Below are 13426 nucleotides of genomic sequence, written 5' to 3' on the forward strand. Positions count from 1 at the left end.
ATGAACTCTGCAAATATATCAGAATTAGCAAAGCACAAATGAACCAAATTGTTTTGTAATCCTGAAGTTTGCTGTAAACAAATATTTTAATACAATCAATACAAATCGATACCCCAGGTGATGCCATTTCCACACGTTTGTTTTGCCAATGCTTGTTTTTCCAATAGACCACAGCAGACACACTAACATGCACTTGCCCTCCCTCCAAATCAGAAACCTTCAATGGCTTTTGTCGCAGGCCAAAATTACCTTAAAGATTCTCTAAGTCACCCATAAAAGGACCAGGACCCAGCTGCCGCCTGAAAGAACTTAAAACAGTACCAATCACATCCACTCTGATTAAGCCACTATCCTACAGATCCACAGGAACACAAAGAGAAGGCAAAGGAGATACGTTTTTTATGGAGGGTGGTCCACATCTCTGGCTCACCTTTCCTCATTAGATGAAGGGCTACAATGAAAATCCACATATCCCTATTACATCACCAGAGTTCTAGATATAGCATGTAAATCTGATCCCAAGTAAGAAGTCTATCATATGTTGTGAGCGAATAAAAGCAAGCATGCCCTTTTTGTGGAAGGGTGTTAAATAGCACAAACTAGACCCGAAGGTATCAGAGTGCTTTACCTGAACACCAGTTGCGTTACAGATGTACACATTCCTTTTTTTCCGTTAGGCAGGGGGAGAATAAGTGACTTGCCCAGAATCACAGGATGTTGAGCGTCCCTGTCGAGATTCGATCCTGGTTCCCCAGCTTCAAGGTTGATTACTCTAGCTGTTAGGCCACACCCTCCCCCTTTCCTTCTAGCTTCTACCACACAACTTTTAATGATAAGGTCAACAAAACCAATTCCACATGCTCCCTCGGCCTCCCTCCTGTGGTCTATGCATGGCCCACAATATCTCCCCAAATCTCTCTCTGTTCTCACTCCGTCTTTTTGCATTCCACAGCTCTCTTGTGATCTCTTACCATGTTCACTCTCTCATGCAGCCTGTCCCCCTCTTGCTCTCCTCAGTGGCTGATCTGCCGTATCTTCCACTTTCTCCTCCTCTTCTTTCCTCTCTTTCACCAATCTCGCGTCCTTTCTCCTCTTGTTATTATCCTGTTATCCCACCTCTCCCTTGCTCGCTCTGTTGCTCTCATGCCTGATCTTCTTTCGCCCCTGCTCCCTCTCCTGCGCTCTTGCTGTGCTGTTTCTGTATCCCTCTTTCTATCATGCACTCTCCGGCTCTTTAATCTCTCTCCTGATTTAGCCACCTTCCTTCTTCTCTCTCCATATAATCCTTCCTGTCTATATTGTTTTCCGGTTTTCTTCTTTACTTGCCCGCTCTCCCCCTCGTGCACTCCCTCAATTGTTCTCTCTTTTTTCTCCTTCTATCGCGCCGTCCCCTCACTTCTCACCCCAATTGTACCTGTCTCTCTCCTGCGCTCTCTCTCTATTTCCTCCTCTCTTCCTATCTGTCAGGTGCTCTTTTATCGTCTTTTTTCCTCTTCCCTCACGCTCTCTTGTTGTTTTTAATCTCCCTGCCCTACAACTCTCCTTCTCTCTCAGTCACTTCCGCTGCCTCTCTGTTTCGCCTGCTCTCTGCAAAACTCTCGTGTTCTTTCATTACCACATTTATGTCTCTCCTGCTGGTCTCCCGTCTGTATACTCTTCCTTTCCCCCACCTCCTCCCTCTCTCTCCTGCAGTGCTGGGACCCTGGCAGCCCCTGCTTCCTCCCCGACCCCTCTGCCTTACCGCGCGATGCTGGTCTGAGGGCGCCATTTCTCCTGGCCAAAAGAAGTCAAGGCCCAAGATGTTAAGGATTATCGAGACCTACAGCAAATATTCTCCATTAATTGAATATATGCCTATTTCATGCCTGTAGTGTTTTCTGCGCTCCGACTTACATAATGTAAACAAGCTCAATACGCAAATGTGAGGGGGGCTATGCAGCACAGACACACCACAAAAAAGAACCCAAGGACGCATGTCAGGAAAGGCCTCACAAATTAAACATTTCAAATTTCCTGACAGGAAAGGCCTCACACACACACACGTCTTAACTAAATTACCTTTATCTCGGGCTCTGACAGCAGAGCTAGCACTCAAGAGCAGTTGGTGAATAAAAGCTTTGGAGAGGGCTCGGTCATTTTAAAACAGTCTCTCTCGATCAATATAATGTACTGTAAGTAAATAAATTACTGACGGAGCCGCAGTCTTGACAAACGAGCATGGGCCGGCCAGGAAGCAGCTTCCCGCCAGGAAGCAGCTTCCCGCACCACTCCGGTTTTAAACGCGGTCTGCACTTGGGCAGACTGGGCCAGCTCCTCTCGCACAGCACTTCTTAAGTGTTACCTCTCGTGCCAGACAAGTCAATTTAACAGCCCCTCTCGCTGCCATGCGCAATCTGTTAATAGGCTGCCTTATTTCCCCCCGGAACAGTTCCTGCCTCACCGGCGTTTGCGATGCCCTCGTTAGAACTTCGTCCCTTCCATTTCTCGCAGGCTAACTGTTACTGTACGCAAAAATCCATGTTTGTCAAGTGCGGGCGTGATAGATGCAGAACGTGCAAAAGGAGGCATTTAATAAAACAGGCTATTTAGTGTAAGGGCAGAAGAGAAACCAAGGATTTGAAGCGCTGCAAAAGTTAACGCGCTACCCAATTTGCCGCCTCCATACGCACACCTCATTGTTTAGAAAGACGTCACCCCATAATTACGGCGACATTGCACTGGCCGATGCCTCGCTAGAGCTAGCTTCTGTTTTCTTGCTGGACGCGCTCGGATGCAGTTCTCCAAGAAAATAGTGACAAAAAACAGTCAACAGACTCGCTCGCTTTTGCTACTCACCAATTGAACGTTCTCGTGCCAGGCTCCTCTGCATGACTGGACGGCAGACAGCATGGCGTAAGCCTGGAAGGAACTGGAAAATACTGGATTTGAACTCCTCCCCAGACACCAGCCCACCAATCATTTTAGTTACAAATGAACAACTATTGCTGGGGCTCGTGGAAGAAGGAGGCCACTGACACCCCCCCCTCCTACATTGTTTAAGCTGACTGCCCGGCCCCCAGCCATTGACATGAATGTAATCTTTCGACTCCTCCCTGGGCTACGTGAATAACGCCCAAACTAAAACATTATTCTGGCAGTGATTCACTGACCAGGCCCACCAGTGTGCCGTCACTGCCCTGCTTTCTGGCTGCAGGTCGAAGAAATCTTCGCCCAGCCAAGATATGCACAGAGCCAAAGGCCATCCTCCCCCACCCCCTCAAACAAAAACCCAGATTTACATGTTAGTTCACCGAGCAGCCACCAGCCAGCACAATTAATTGCTAGCTGCTCGGTGTTCTATCTCGCATTTTGTTCTCTCCCCCAGGGTGGCAGGGCGACGCCCATCTCACCCCTATACACCAGCCGCCCCTGGCTTCCACCCATCAAATTATACTGCTTATGGGGCAGCGTGGCAGTTCTTTTCAGCCACTGGCTGTGTTGCAATCTGAATGAAGGCATTTATCTGACCCTATTTGCCCATCCACCTAAAAAGAAGTGAACTTCAGTGCCAGGGGTAATGGGCACTACTTCATTTTGCCAGTGTTTTAATATTTTCATTTTTTTCTCCATTTTCTAGCCATACATTTGTGTTCAAACTATGTCTTTAGCTCGTGCTTATTCAAAGCCAAAATGATCTTTTTATTTGTGCCAACAAGAATATTTTCTGCTTGTGATGTGCATTACAAACTAAAAAGGGGTTTCATACCTGTTTTAAGTTTGCAAGTATTTTGGGGTATAGGTGCCATATAGTTCAATGCCTCCAACTCCACTTTCAGTGTGTTGCGTATCCTAAACTTTCTTATCGGGAGGTAAATCCAAAATGGTAATACAACATATGATAATTATATTTAAAGTTCAAAAATGTTGTACACCGATTTCACTTCATTTTATTAAATTAATTCAATTTCAATTCATCTAAAACCATTAAACTCTGTGTATTCAATTCCAATTTTACAGGGATAGTTAACACTTTTTTCAGTATAACACGTCTTTCGGAAAGCTGTAACACATACAAAATTATTATATTACACATCAAACCTCTATACAAATCTTACATCACAAAAGGCCGATTGGAATAAGTTCCCCTTTTTCCTCTTGCACCAGGTATGAATTATCAGTCATTCCATAATCAAATTGCAGGAGAATAATTCTCAAACGTAACCTCACCACACTTACCATAGTTTTTTAATTTCAAATGTTGCCATGCATCGGTGCAAAATTTAAAATTAAACCTCTTGGTTCTGCCAGTGTTTGTTCTTCGTGATCTCACTTTTCATATAGTGAAGGGGCCAGGAGTGGCACGCTAAACACATGAGCTCTGACCCAGGATGCCACATGTGCTGTGCCTGGCTCCAGTATATCCTGTGAAAGGATGGTCTCAGTTCCAGAATCAATGAAATTGGTGAATGGTTTAGGAATTTGTGGAATTCTCCCCACCAAGGCACAGACACACAGACACCCCCCCCCCCCCCCCCATCCCTCCCCCGACCCCACCCCTACCCCCACCCCCACCATTCGGCTCTGGCCTGCACATTCCTTATAAATAGACTCACTGATAAGGCAGATTATGATTCACGAAAGAAAAAATGAGGTTCCATCGTTTACACCTTTTATGTTTTGTAATTTATTTTTTGTCATATCAGTAGTTTATTTGAGCGAAAGATAAACTTGAAGAATTTATGATGGGTTTTACCTTAAAACGTTGTTTTTTTTCGCCATTTTTTGGACTCTATTTTAGTGAATAGTCCCTGTACAACAATCTTGTCTACAATTGTTTGCTTGTACTGCTAGTCTGTAGCAAGCATTTTATACCATACATTTTGAATGCATAAAAGTTCAGTCCAAATACAGTTTCAGGTTATAAGTAATTCAACCTTAAGACGTTTGAGGCCTGTTTGAAATCGATTTAGCAACATTTTCACATAAAACAAGAAAAAACAAGCACTGGCTATGCCAATAGATCGGGCTCATATCTGAAAGTACCAACCTCACCAGGACCAAGCAGAAATGTACTCAAGTTTATAATATGAGATCTTTCAAAGATAGTGGCACTACCTGGTATGTGGTATGCCCATTCGACAGTTTAGCTATGAATAAAATAGCAGCACTTCATATTCTCCATCCTGGAATGCAGAACTACACTTAAAGAAATACAAGAGCCGGAAAGGTCACAAGAACTCTTTGCAGGGGCAGGTGTGCTGAGACTCCACTGGTTGGACCCACAAATCTAGGGACTGTTTAGCCAAAAGGCACTGCACTGCTGATGGTCACCCTACTTTCCAATAAGATACAGGTGTTAAGGTACCATCTACCTCCTGTGTCTATTGATGAGACTATAGCTATATACATTATTGATGTTGACCAAATGCTGTTGTGCAACACTACCAACTGTGGGGTCGCCTATCTTGTCCATTGCCATATGTAAAATCAAAAAGAAAACAAATGTATCCACATGAGATCAACAAATGTATTTATTAACAACTGCCATACACCACAGGACACTCCCAGTTTTATAACCTGTATAAATTGGCACAGGTAAAAATTCAGATTTAGCATTCAGTTTTAATCTGTCTAAGTGGATAGTATTTCAGAATAGTAGATTAGTTTCTGCAAATATACTTCCCAAGCAAGACTACCACCTTCAGAAGAGCGACATCATTATGCAACTCATTTGAAGCAAATAAAATAAAAAATAAAAATAGAAAAAGGATAAACTCTTGTACAATATTGAAAGCAGTGTTTAGCAGTAAACCAGCATGTGCTCTATCAATGTAGGTGTGTAAAACTGCTATGTCAATAAGCTGACACACATTGGCAATCCTCATACACAAAGCCATTCTTGAACGAGGAACATCCAAACACGTTCAGATTTTCACGTGACTAGTGCGAATGTAGAGGCCAGTCACTTTTCTTTCCGTGTTTTTTTTTCTTTTTTTGCATTTGGGAAGTGTTTTATAGATAATGCCCTTGCCTTACTCCAACCTAGAGGGAGGAGTCGGTACAGGGAGGCATCAAGATCAGGAACTCGATAAAGGTGACTAAATAACTACTGAAGGCAGTTGCTATGGAGAAAGGAAGCAGGGCGGTGGCTGCTGTGTTGCCTGTCATTGAAGCATTGGCCATGCAGCTCTACGGAGGTTTGAAAGGTAAAGGAGCCTGTTTGGGTTTGGAGGGCAGTTTGCTCTTGACCTGTGCAAGCAGCTGAAACGAAGAGCGATGTAACTTTGCACTAGAGCACTAGGTGAGAGCTTGGGTGAAAGGGGGCAGCACATATCAGGGAGTAAAAATAATCACAAAGCAAGAGTAGTTCTTGCTACAAGTGGCCGCACAAATGCTAATCTTGTTAAATTATAATAGTAGGCACTCACCCTTTAACCCCTTCCATGCTCATGACGGAACGGTTCCGTCATGAGCCACGGTTGAGCTGTGCTCATGACGGAACCGTTCCGTCATGACCACGCCCGCGCAAGAAACCGTCAGCACAGCGGCGGAATTCGCGCAGCATGGAAGGGGTTAATGGTCTAACTACTCTAAAATCATAAATACAAAGGAACAGAAGAAAAACACAAAAGGTAATGCCACAATAGTCCAACAATTTTACTGTAGAGCTTTCTCGCTCTTTTCTTCAGAAAATGCACATTGTTCAATGGTGTCAGTATCAATATATTCTTCTCCAAGTTCAAAATAACACGGGAACCATAGTGTGAAGTCTCACTGACTCAGCCTGGTCAATGCATTTTGTCCTCAAAGAGGACTTCCTCAGGGCTGTAAAGAATTCATACATTCATTTAATACATATCAAAGAACGTACAATACAAGCATGTCATAATTACACCACAATGCTTAGATAGTTACAGAAACTAGAAACACTGACTCCCATCCAACCAACTGTATATTCAAAACATACTAAAAAAACAGTACTGTACATCACTGTATACACGTGCATTGTTCTCCTATCACACGGAGACCCATAATTCAACATTAAAAACCAATACACCTACCAATCTCAAAATGTGAAAAAAATGATTTTCATCATCTTCTATACAAAATCCTAGTACTAAATGCAACCACTTAGTTGTGATTAGTAACTAGTAAATTGCCTAGTCATCACCCAGGATATCTAGTATAATGCACTTACTTTATGTATTTTTTTGCAGCAATATTCAATCGATCTCTAGTGTAAGGGAATCAGTTCTCCCAAAAATTCCTATAAGTAAAGAGACATGTGGAGGGGCATGAGTCTCCTACTAATTGTATTTAAAATGGTATTTAGAAATGTTTGTGATTGATCCTCACTATAGGTACCTAACCACAATAGTTAGAAATCATATTGTTATTAACTTTTAATATATCTTTCTAGTTTTGAAAAAAACGTAATTATATCTGTCACTCACTTGGAGCACTCATATTACTCCTATGATATCGTAGGAGACTAACGGAAGGCTGTATAGAACAAGCTTTGGAAATGCAATAGGTCTCGCCTTAGTTTAAGTTTAAGCAATTTGTTTTGCGAATGGTTTTTTCTTTTGGAGCTTTTTAAAAACTTTTTTCAACTCCCCAAAAGGTCCCTTGCTTTCTTTTCCTATTGTTAGCAACACCTCCAGCTAAGTGTTTCATCTGCCTGCCCGCACCTCTATTACACTCTTATAAAGTCAAATTGTGACAGAGCAGTTATGGTCCGTGTGCTCGGTTAAGAAAATAAAAACAAGTATTGCTAAACACAAATGTTCTGTTAACTGTGACAATATCTGTAAATCATCGTTTAAAACTTAGCTCACATGCTACGAGGGTCTGTAAATTAAAGTTAAAGCGCTTGATTGTTCCCACTTGGGACTTCAAACTTGGTGTGTGACATGTCCTTTTGCAGGGAACAGTTAGATTTATACTAGAACCTCATGCTGCCCAATTCGAAATCTAAAGATATATGGGCTCCCCTGTGATCATACTTACTACATATGGGTGCTGAAGCAGCAAAAGCAGCAACAGAAGGGAACACTAGAGCCCACACCAAATTGAGCCCTTACTGCTTTTCCAGCGAGCACACCCACACGGACTCCAGCCCTCCAATATGTGTGCAACGGGCACACTATGAGATAGCGAAATGCAATGTTGAATCTGTGGTTTTATATGGGCTAACACTGCTGATGAGTGATCTAGTGCTGTGCTGTCATACGACATCAGTGACATTTATCTGCATGAAAAGCACATTGCCACCTGTACATCAATGTAATCTTGGGGCAGGATAAATATACTCCTTGAAGCCATAGGTAGCTGGGGAAGTGAGAAGGGTTTCAAAGAGCAGGCCAGGAACAGTAGCTTCTATCCCTGGCTGCCCACAAAATGTCTGTGCTGAAAATATGGAGTAAACTTTGAGATGGTAATGATTGGAATAAGTGCTGTGTGTGACAGTGGTAATCTTTGCTCTCATTACTGTATGTACTAATTAGCTTCAACCCTTATTAATGATTTGCACAGTACATTTTCTATCTTGCACTCCACCAACATTACTTATTTAAACCTGAAACGAAATGCTATTTTATGTAACAATAACCAGGACACAATACAGAAAAAACTGCCAACGAAAACTACAGTGAGTTGTTTAAAAAAATACGAAACTAAAACAAAACAGATCGGCGAAGAAGTGCACGGAAAGGTAACCTGGAGGTCGCTCTTTGTTCCAGGAAATGTGAGCTAAGACAATGCTCTCAGCATTTATTTGCATGGCAAGCTTCTCAAGAGAATGTGTGGGCTCTGTTTTTGGAAAGGCTGCTTACACGTCAGGGGTTGAGAATGTCCAGGCGACACTAGCACCCTTTTTTTTTTTTTAATCTATTCGCATTTTGTACCAGAATAAAAGGTGATTTTATGCATAGCCTTGTTATGGTTTTCCTTTACCGTTTCTGCCCTTTGTTTAATGTAACATGGTTTTGGACTGAAGGAGAACAGACTGAGAAAAACACTTACCTTTTTACACACACATTATCTTGAAGTCAGATAAAAGTTACCCGAGGACGACATGGGACACTGAGGCAGTGCGCTTTTACACACAGTTTATTACCACAGCAAGGAGTAGCACCCAGATTTCAAGCAGGCAGGCCTACCTCCCTCTCCCCACCCTTCGCAGCCACTCCCTCAGATCCACCCTCCCAAAGATTGCTGACTCTGTTCTTAAGGAAGTTATGCAGCCCCTTCAAACACAGACCAGTGTCCCAGCGCCAGGAAGGGGGAAGTGTTGATACAGCACTGGGAGTGTCGAAGGGCAGCCATTCTGGTGAATTATCTCCTAGGGCAGGGACTCCGCAAACAGCTGGGCGCATCTTCCCCTGCGCGCTTCTACGTAGCGTGTGGGTTGCAGAAGAATGCTTGAGATTGTGGGCAGTAGGAGTGGGGTTACATTAACTAAAATTAGGGCAACGATACATGAAGCAAAGTTTTTGTGCACGATCGTCTCCTGCAATCCCTCCTTCATAAGATCTATGAGGCCGAGTCTACAAACACAAGCAAACTAGCTATATAATTAAACAAACGACCTCACAAAACTGGCTCCCACAGAGCCTTGTCTTTTGTCATAATATTCTGTGAGCACGCCTTTGATTAAAAATATTAGGAAGGTAGGGGCAGGTATCCGTCCTACCTCGATATCCGCGTTTGAGTCCATAAGGTCAGTAATGCCGTGCTTTTTAGATTTAGCAACCAACTATGTACCCCTAACACACACGACGAGCTACTTTAGAAACATATTATAAAAGAGGCAACGACTGACTTCAGACAGCAGAAGTCCAAGCTAATCTTCCGACCTGCAGACAGAAGTCAACTATTAATTATGAGGGAAGGATGATCCTTCATTAGTTTATAAAACGAACGACTGATAAGAAAGATGCAGCAGCCTATTAATCCGTGACGGTGTTCTTCTGCTTATACACCGTTTGTAAAAGGGGTGAATTTGAGGTGAAGCTCGAGAAGGCAAGAAAAGACACGCGCGGATGCAAAAAAAACAGATTGTCCCTGCGTGTGTGGCCGCGGACACGAAACTAAAACGAGAAAAATAAAGATGGCGTCGGCCTGTCCACATGGGCCGTCCTACAAGTGGCAAGGCGGTAACCGAGAAGCTCGCTTTCCAATCACGCGCCATTGTTTAACATAAACGATGACGCATGCCAATGGAAAGAGGGGTGGGACATCAAGTGTACTTCTGGAATCGTATCGATTCCAAAAGGCCCTTGCAATGGCGAGGGCAGCGCATGCGTGCTGCTAACGCCAGGCGAGACCTAAAAAGCAGCTTAATATCCACACCACATTAGGTTCTGAAATATTTAAAAGAGAAGGGATTTTCCCTAAACCAAAAACTCCCTTTTGGTCTCGAAATAGATCATCCCGCACCATAAAACATTCATTAAAAAACATCTAAACACAAAACCAATCCTAATATGTTTCAACATGAAAACATAGTTATGACAAAAAAATCATTTTTTATTTTTTTATTTCAAAGTATTTTATTAGTTTTATACAAACGAATACAATAGCATTCTGTCACGGGGTTAGCCAAACGTAGTATGTATGCGGTGGTTACAGGTACTTTTAGGTAAGATCTGTTTTAGCTAATCCCCTCTTACATTGACTTGCTGAGAAGATTAGGCAAAGGCTGATAGAAAGAGAGAAAGAGAAAAGAAAGAGGTGAAAGGGAGATATGAGGGGGGCTCTGTGGGACTGAGATTAATAGGAGTTTTAGTCACGTGACCGATCTGACACCCCACCAGTTGGCGTAAGATGGGAGTGGTGCTAGTCCCCCCGATGTCCCTTTGGCCCGTGGTGGTAACCTCCGGTTTGCTCCGCCCCCCGTGGGAAGGGGAGGACGGAGCTGGACTGGCTTCAAGGGGGTTCCTAAGAGTCTAGGTACCTGTCGAGTGACCTCCACATCCCCTTGGTTTATGGTCTCCAGGGCGAGTTCTGCAACGCAATGTTATCCGTGCCCCTGAGGTACGTCACTCAGTTGAGCCAACCCTTGTATGAGGACTTAGTCGTGTCCTTCCAATTGTTGAGGACCATTTTCACTGCTGCAGTGAGAAGCAGGTCAAGTAGGTCCTTATCATGCTCTGATCTTAGTGCTGTCGTCATGAATGCCGTGGCGAGGGTGGAAAATTCAGTTGTTAGTGTGCATTCCAGTTCGTCAATTATGAACCCGAAGATTTTCTCCCAGAACTTTTTATGTGATGGACAGTAGTAGATAAGATGTGCTAGGTCTCCTTTTCCTTGCTACAGTTCCAGCACAACTCATGTTCTCTGAGGTCTAGTGAGAACAATCGAGCGGGGGTCCAGAAGGCTTTGTGGAGTAGCCAGAATTGAGTTTGTGCTAGTACCGGGGTGATTTTATTATGTGAGGCAGAGGACCACAATGTCGCCTGTTCTTGCTCATTAAGTGGGCCATTGCCTTGTTTTATCCAGTAGTTAGTTCCCTTGTCATTAATTTTGGTGGTGTTTGGGCGTAGGAGTTTGTATAGGTGTGATACCTGATGACCAAGATCTTTAGTGTAGGTGTGATACCTGATGACCAAGATCTTTGCCAAATACCGTGGGATTGACAGTTGGGCTGGTGATAGCTTGGCTTTGGATAGAGCTGTTTTGATTTTCAGGAAGTTGTAAAACTCGATGTCTGATAGGCTATGTCTAGATTTCAGTACGGCAATCGTGGTAGGGTACCCTCCTTCCTTAAGCCTGACTGGGTGGGATATGCCTCTCTCTATACATGTTTCGAGGTAAAGGCATTTCCCCTTGTATCTGATCTTACTATTGACTCCATCTTCGAGTCCTTTATGCTGTGTTCCAATTTCTTGTCTATTTTTAAAAGGGCAATTTTTGTGTTTTTGAAAATGGAGCTGGAGGCATGGGGAAGTTTGTTAGCTGTTAACAGCGCCGTTGTATTTAGGTTGTTCAGCATGGCTCTCTCGATTTGTAGCCATACCGGTGTGTACCCTTGAGGAGGTGCTATCCAGTAAGCTCCTTGTTTTGACAGAAATGCAGTTTGGAAGGTTGTAATGTCTGCAAGGTTTACCCCTCCTAGTTTTTTCTCCAGTACTAGCTTTTTGATGCTTATCAGTGCCTTCTTCCCCCGCCATAGGAATTTAGTAATCATGTTATCTACTTTGCGGTGGAAGTCATCTGTGAACAGGATTGGGAGCATACTGATCATGTAGTTGATCATCTCCCAAGTGGCGTGCTCACCGGCAGATAAATAGAAAAGAGGGGAATCACACTGGTATCTAAAAGCTCCAACCTAACACTAGAATTACATCTCCATGATGAGGATGGCAGACTTCTTATAACACACCTGAGAAAGGGGGAAGAAAGTATACACGTAGCTAATATATATGGCCCAAACACAGACGACCCCGCCTTCTGGGAAGGGGTGTCGCACAAGCTTGATAGTCTACCACAGAACGACCTCATGGTGGTGGCGGGGGACTTCAACATGCCTCTGGACCACATATTGGATATGTAAAAACCAACGGAAGAGGAAGGGAGAAACAACTAAGGAGCACTCTCACTCCCCTCGGTAAATATAGATAAATCAACAAAAGAGTGTTCCTTATTATAAACGAAGAACAAGCATGTAGACAAAACCATTAGGTTTGTCGAAATATAGTAAGACCCATTAGGTTCTTAAGAAAGCCCTCACTCACCAACCTGGTTGGTGACATGCTTCATCATCGGGCCCCACCAGGAGAGGCCGAGTGCCACCCTGGTGTGCTGCAGTGCCACAATTACTGCGGAGATGGTAACAAGTGATTTGTGAAGGGTGAAGAGTGAATTAAAAATGTCTAGACTGTGTCAATTATTTTAAATTAGTTTTGCCAATCAGACATAAATAAAAATCTAGTGTGGTCGTTTCCGGTAATACGAGGGTACACACAGGTACCAAGCAGGTGCCTGGCGCTGACGGCGGTGTGCCATTTTGCCACCACCCCCCTCCCGTGACCCATGGTGTTATTAGTGATTACACCTCCCAATAAACTCGGTTCCTCTCCAATTAAAGAGGATCTCTTATTACTTGGTGTTTTTTAATAATTTTTCACACTAATAACCTCCAGTCAGGGTGGGCCTTAGCGCACCCATACTGCCGAGGTTCACTTCACACTGGTCCTGATGAAATCACACATAGGCAGAAACATGTTGACCACCCTTCTAGGGATAAAACTGAACAATTAATTTGGTTCTTTATCCCACACTAGATTTTTATTTATGTCTCTGTTTTTGTGGAGGAAGGCACTGATTCTATATATGGATATTCCACAAATCAGTGTCCAGTTCTGTTAAAGAAACAATCACCCACATAAGCCAGTGTTAGACCAGAGAAGAAAAAATCTTTTTTATACGTTTCATTGGTTATAAA

The 13426-nt window shown here is 43.3% G+C and overlaps 1 protein-coding gene across 5 annotated transcripts in view; it reads left to right on the top strand.

Moving 5' to 3' along the window:
* RASSF7 (Ras association domain family member 7) overlaps positions 1-13426 on the top strand; it is a 230501-nt gene that overhangs the window by 94785 nt on the left and 122290 nt on the right. The window lies entirely within an intron of this gene.

The sequence above is a fragment of the Triturus cristatus genome, chromosome 3_1 (assembly GCF_964204655.1).
Source record: "Triturus cristatus chromosome 3_1, aTriCri1.1, whole genome shotgun sequence".
Lineage (NCBI taxonomy): Eukaryota > Metazoa > Chordata > Amphibia > Caudata > Salamandridae > Triturus > Triturus cristatus.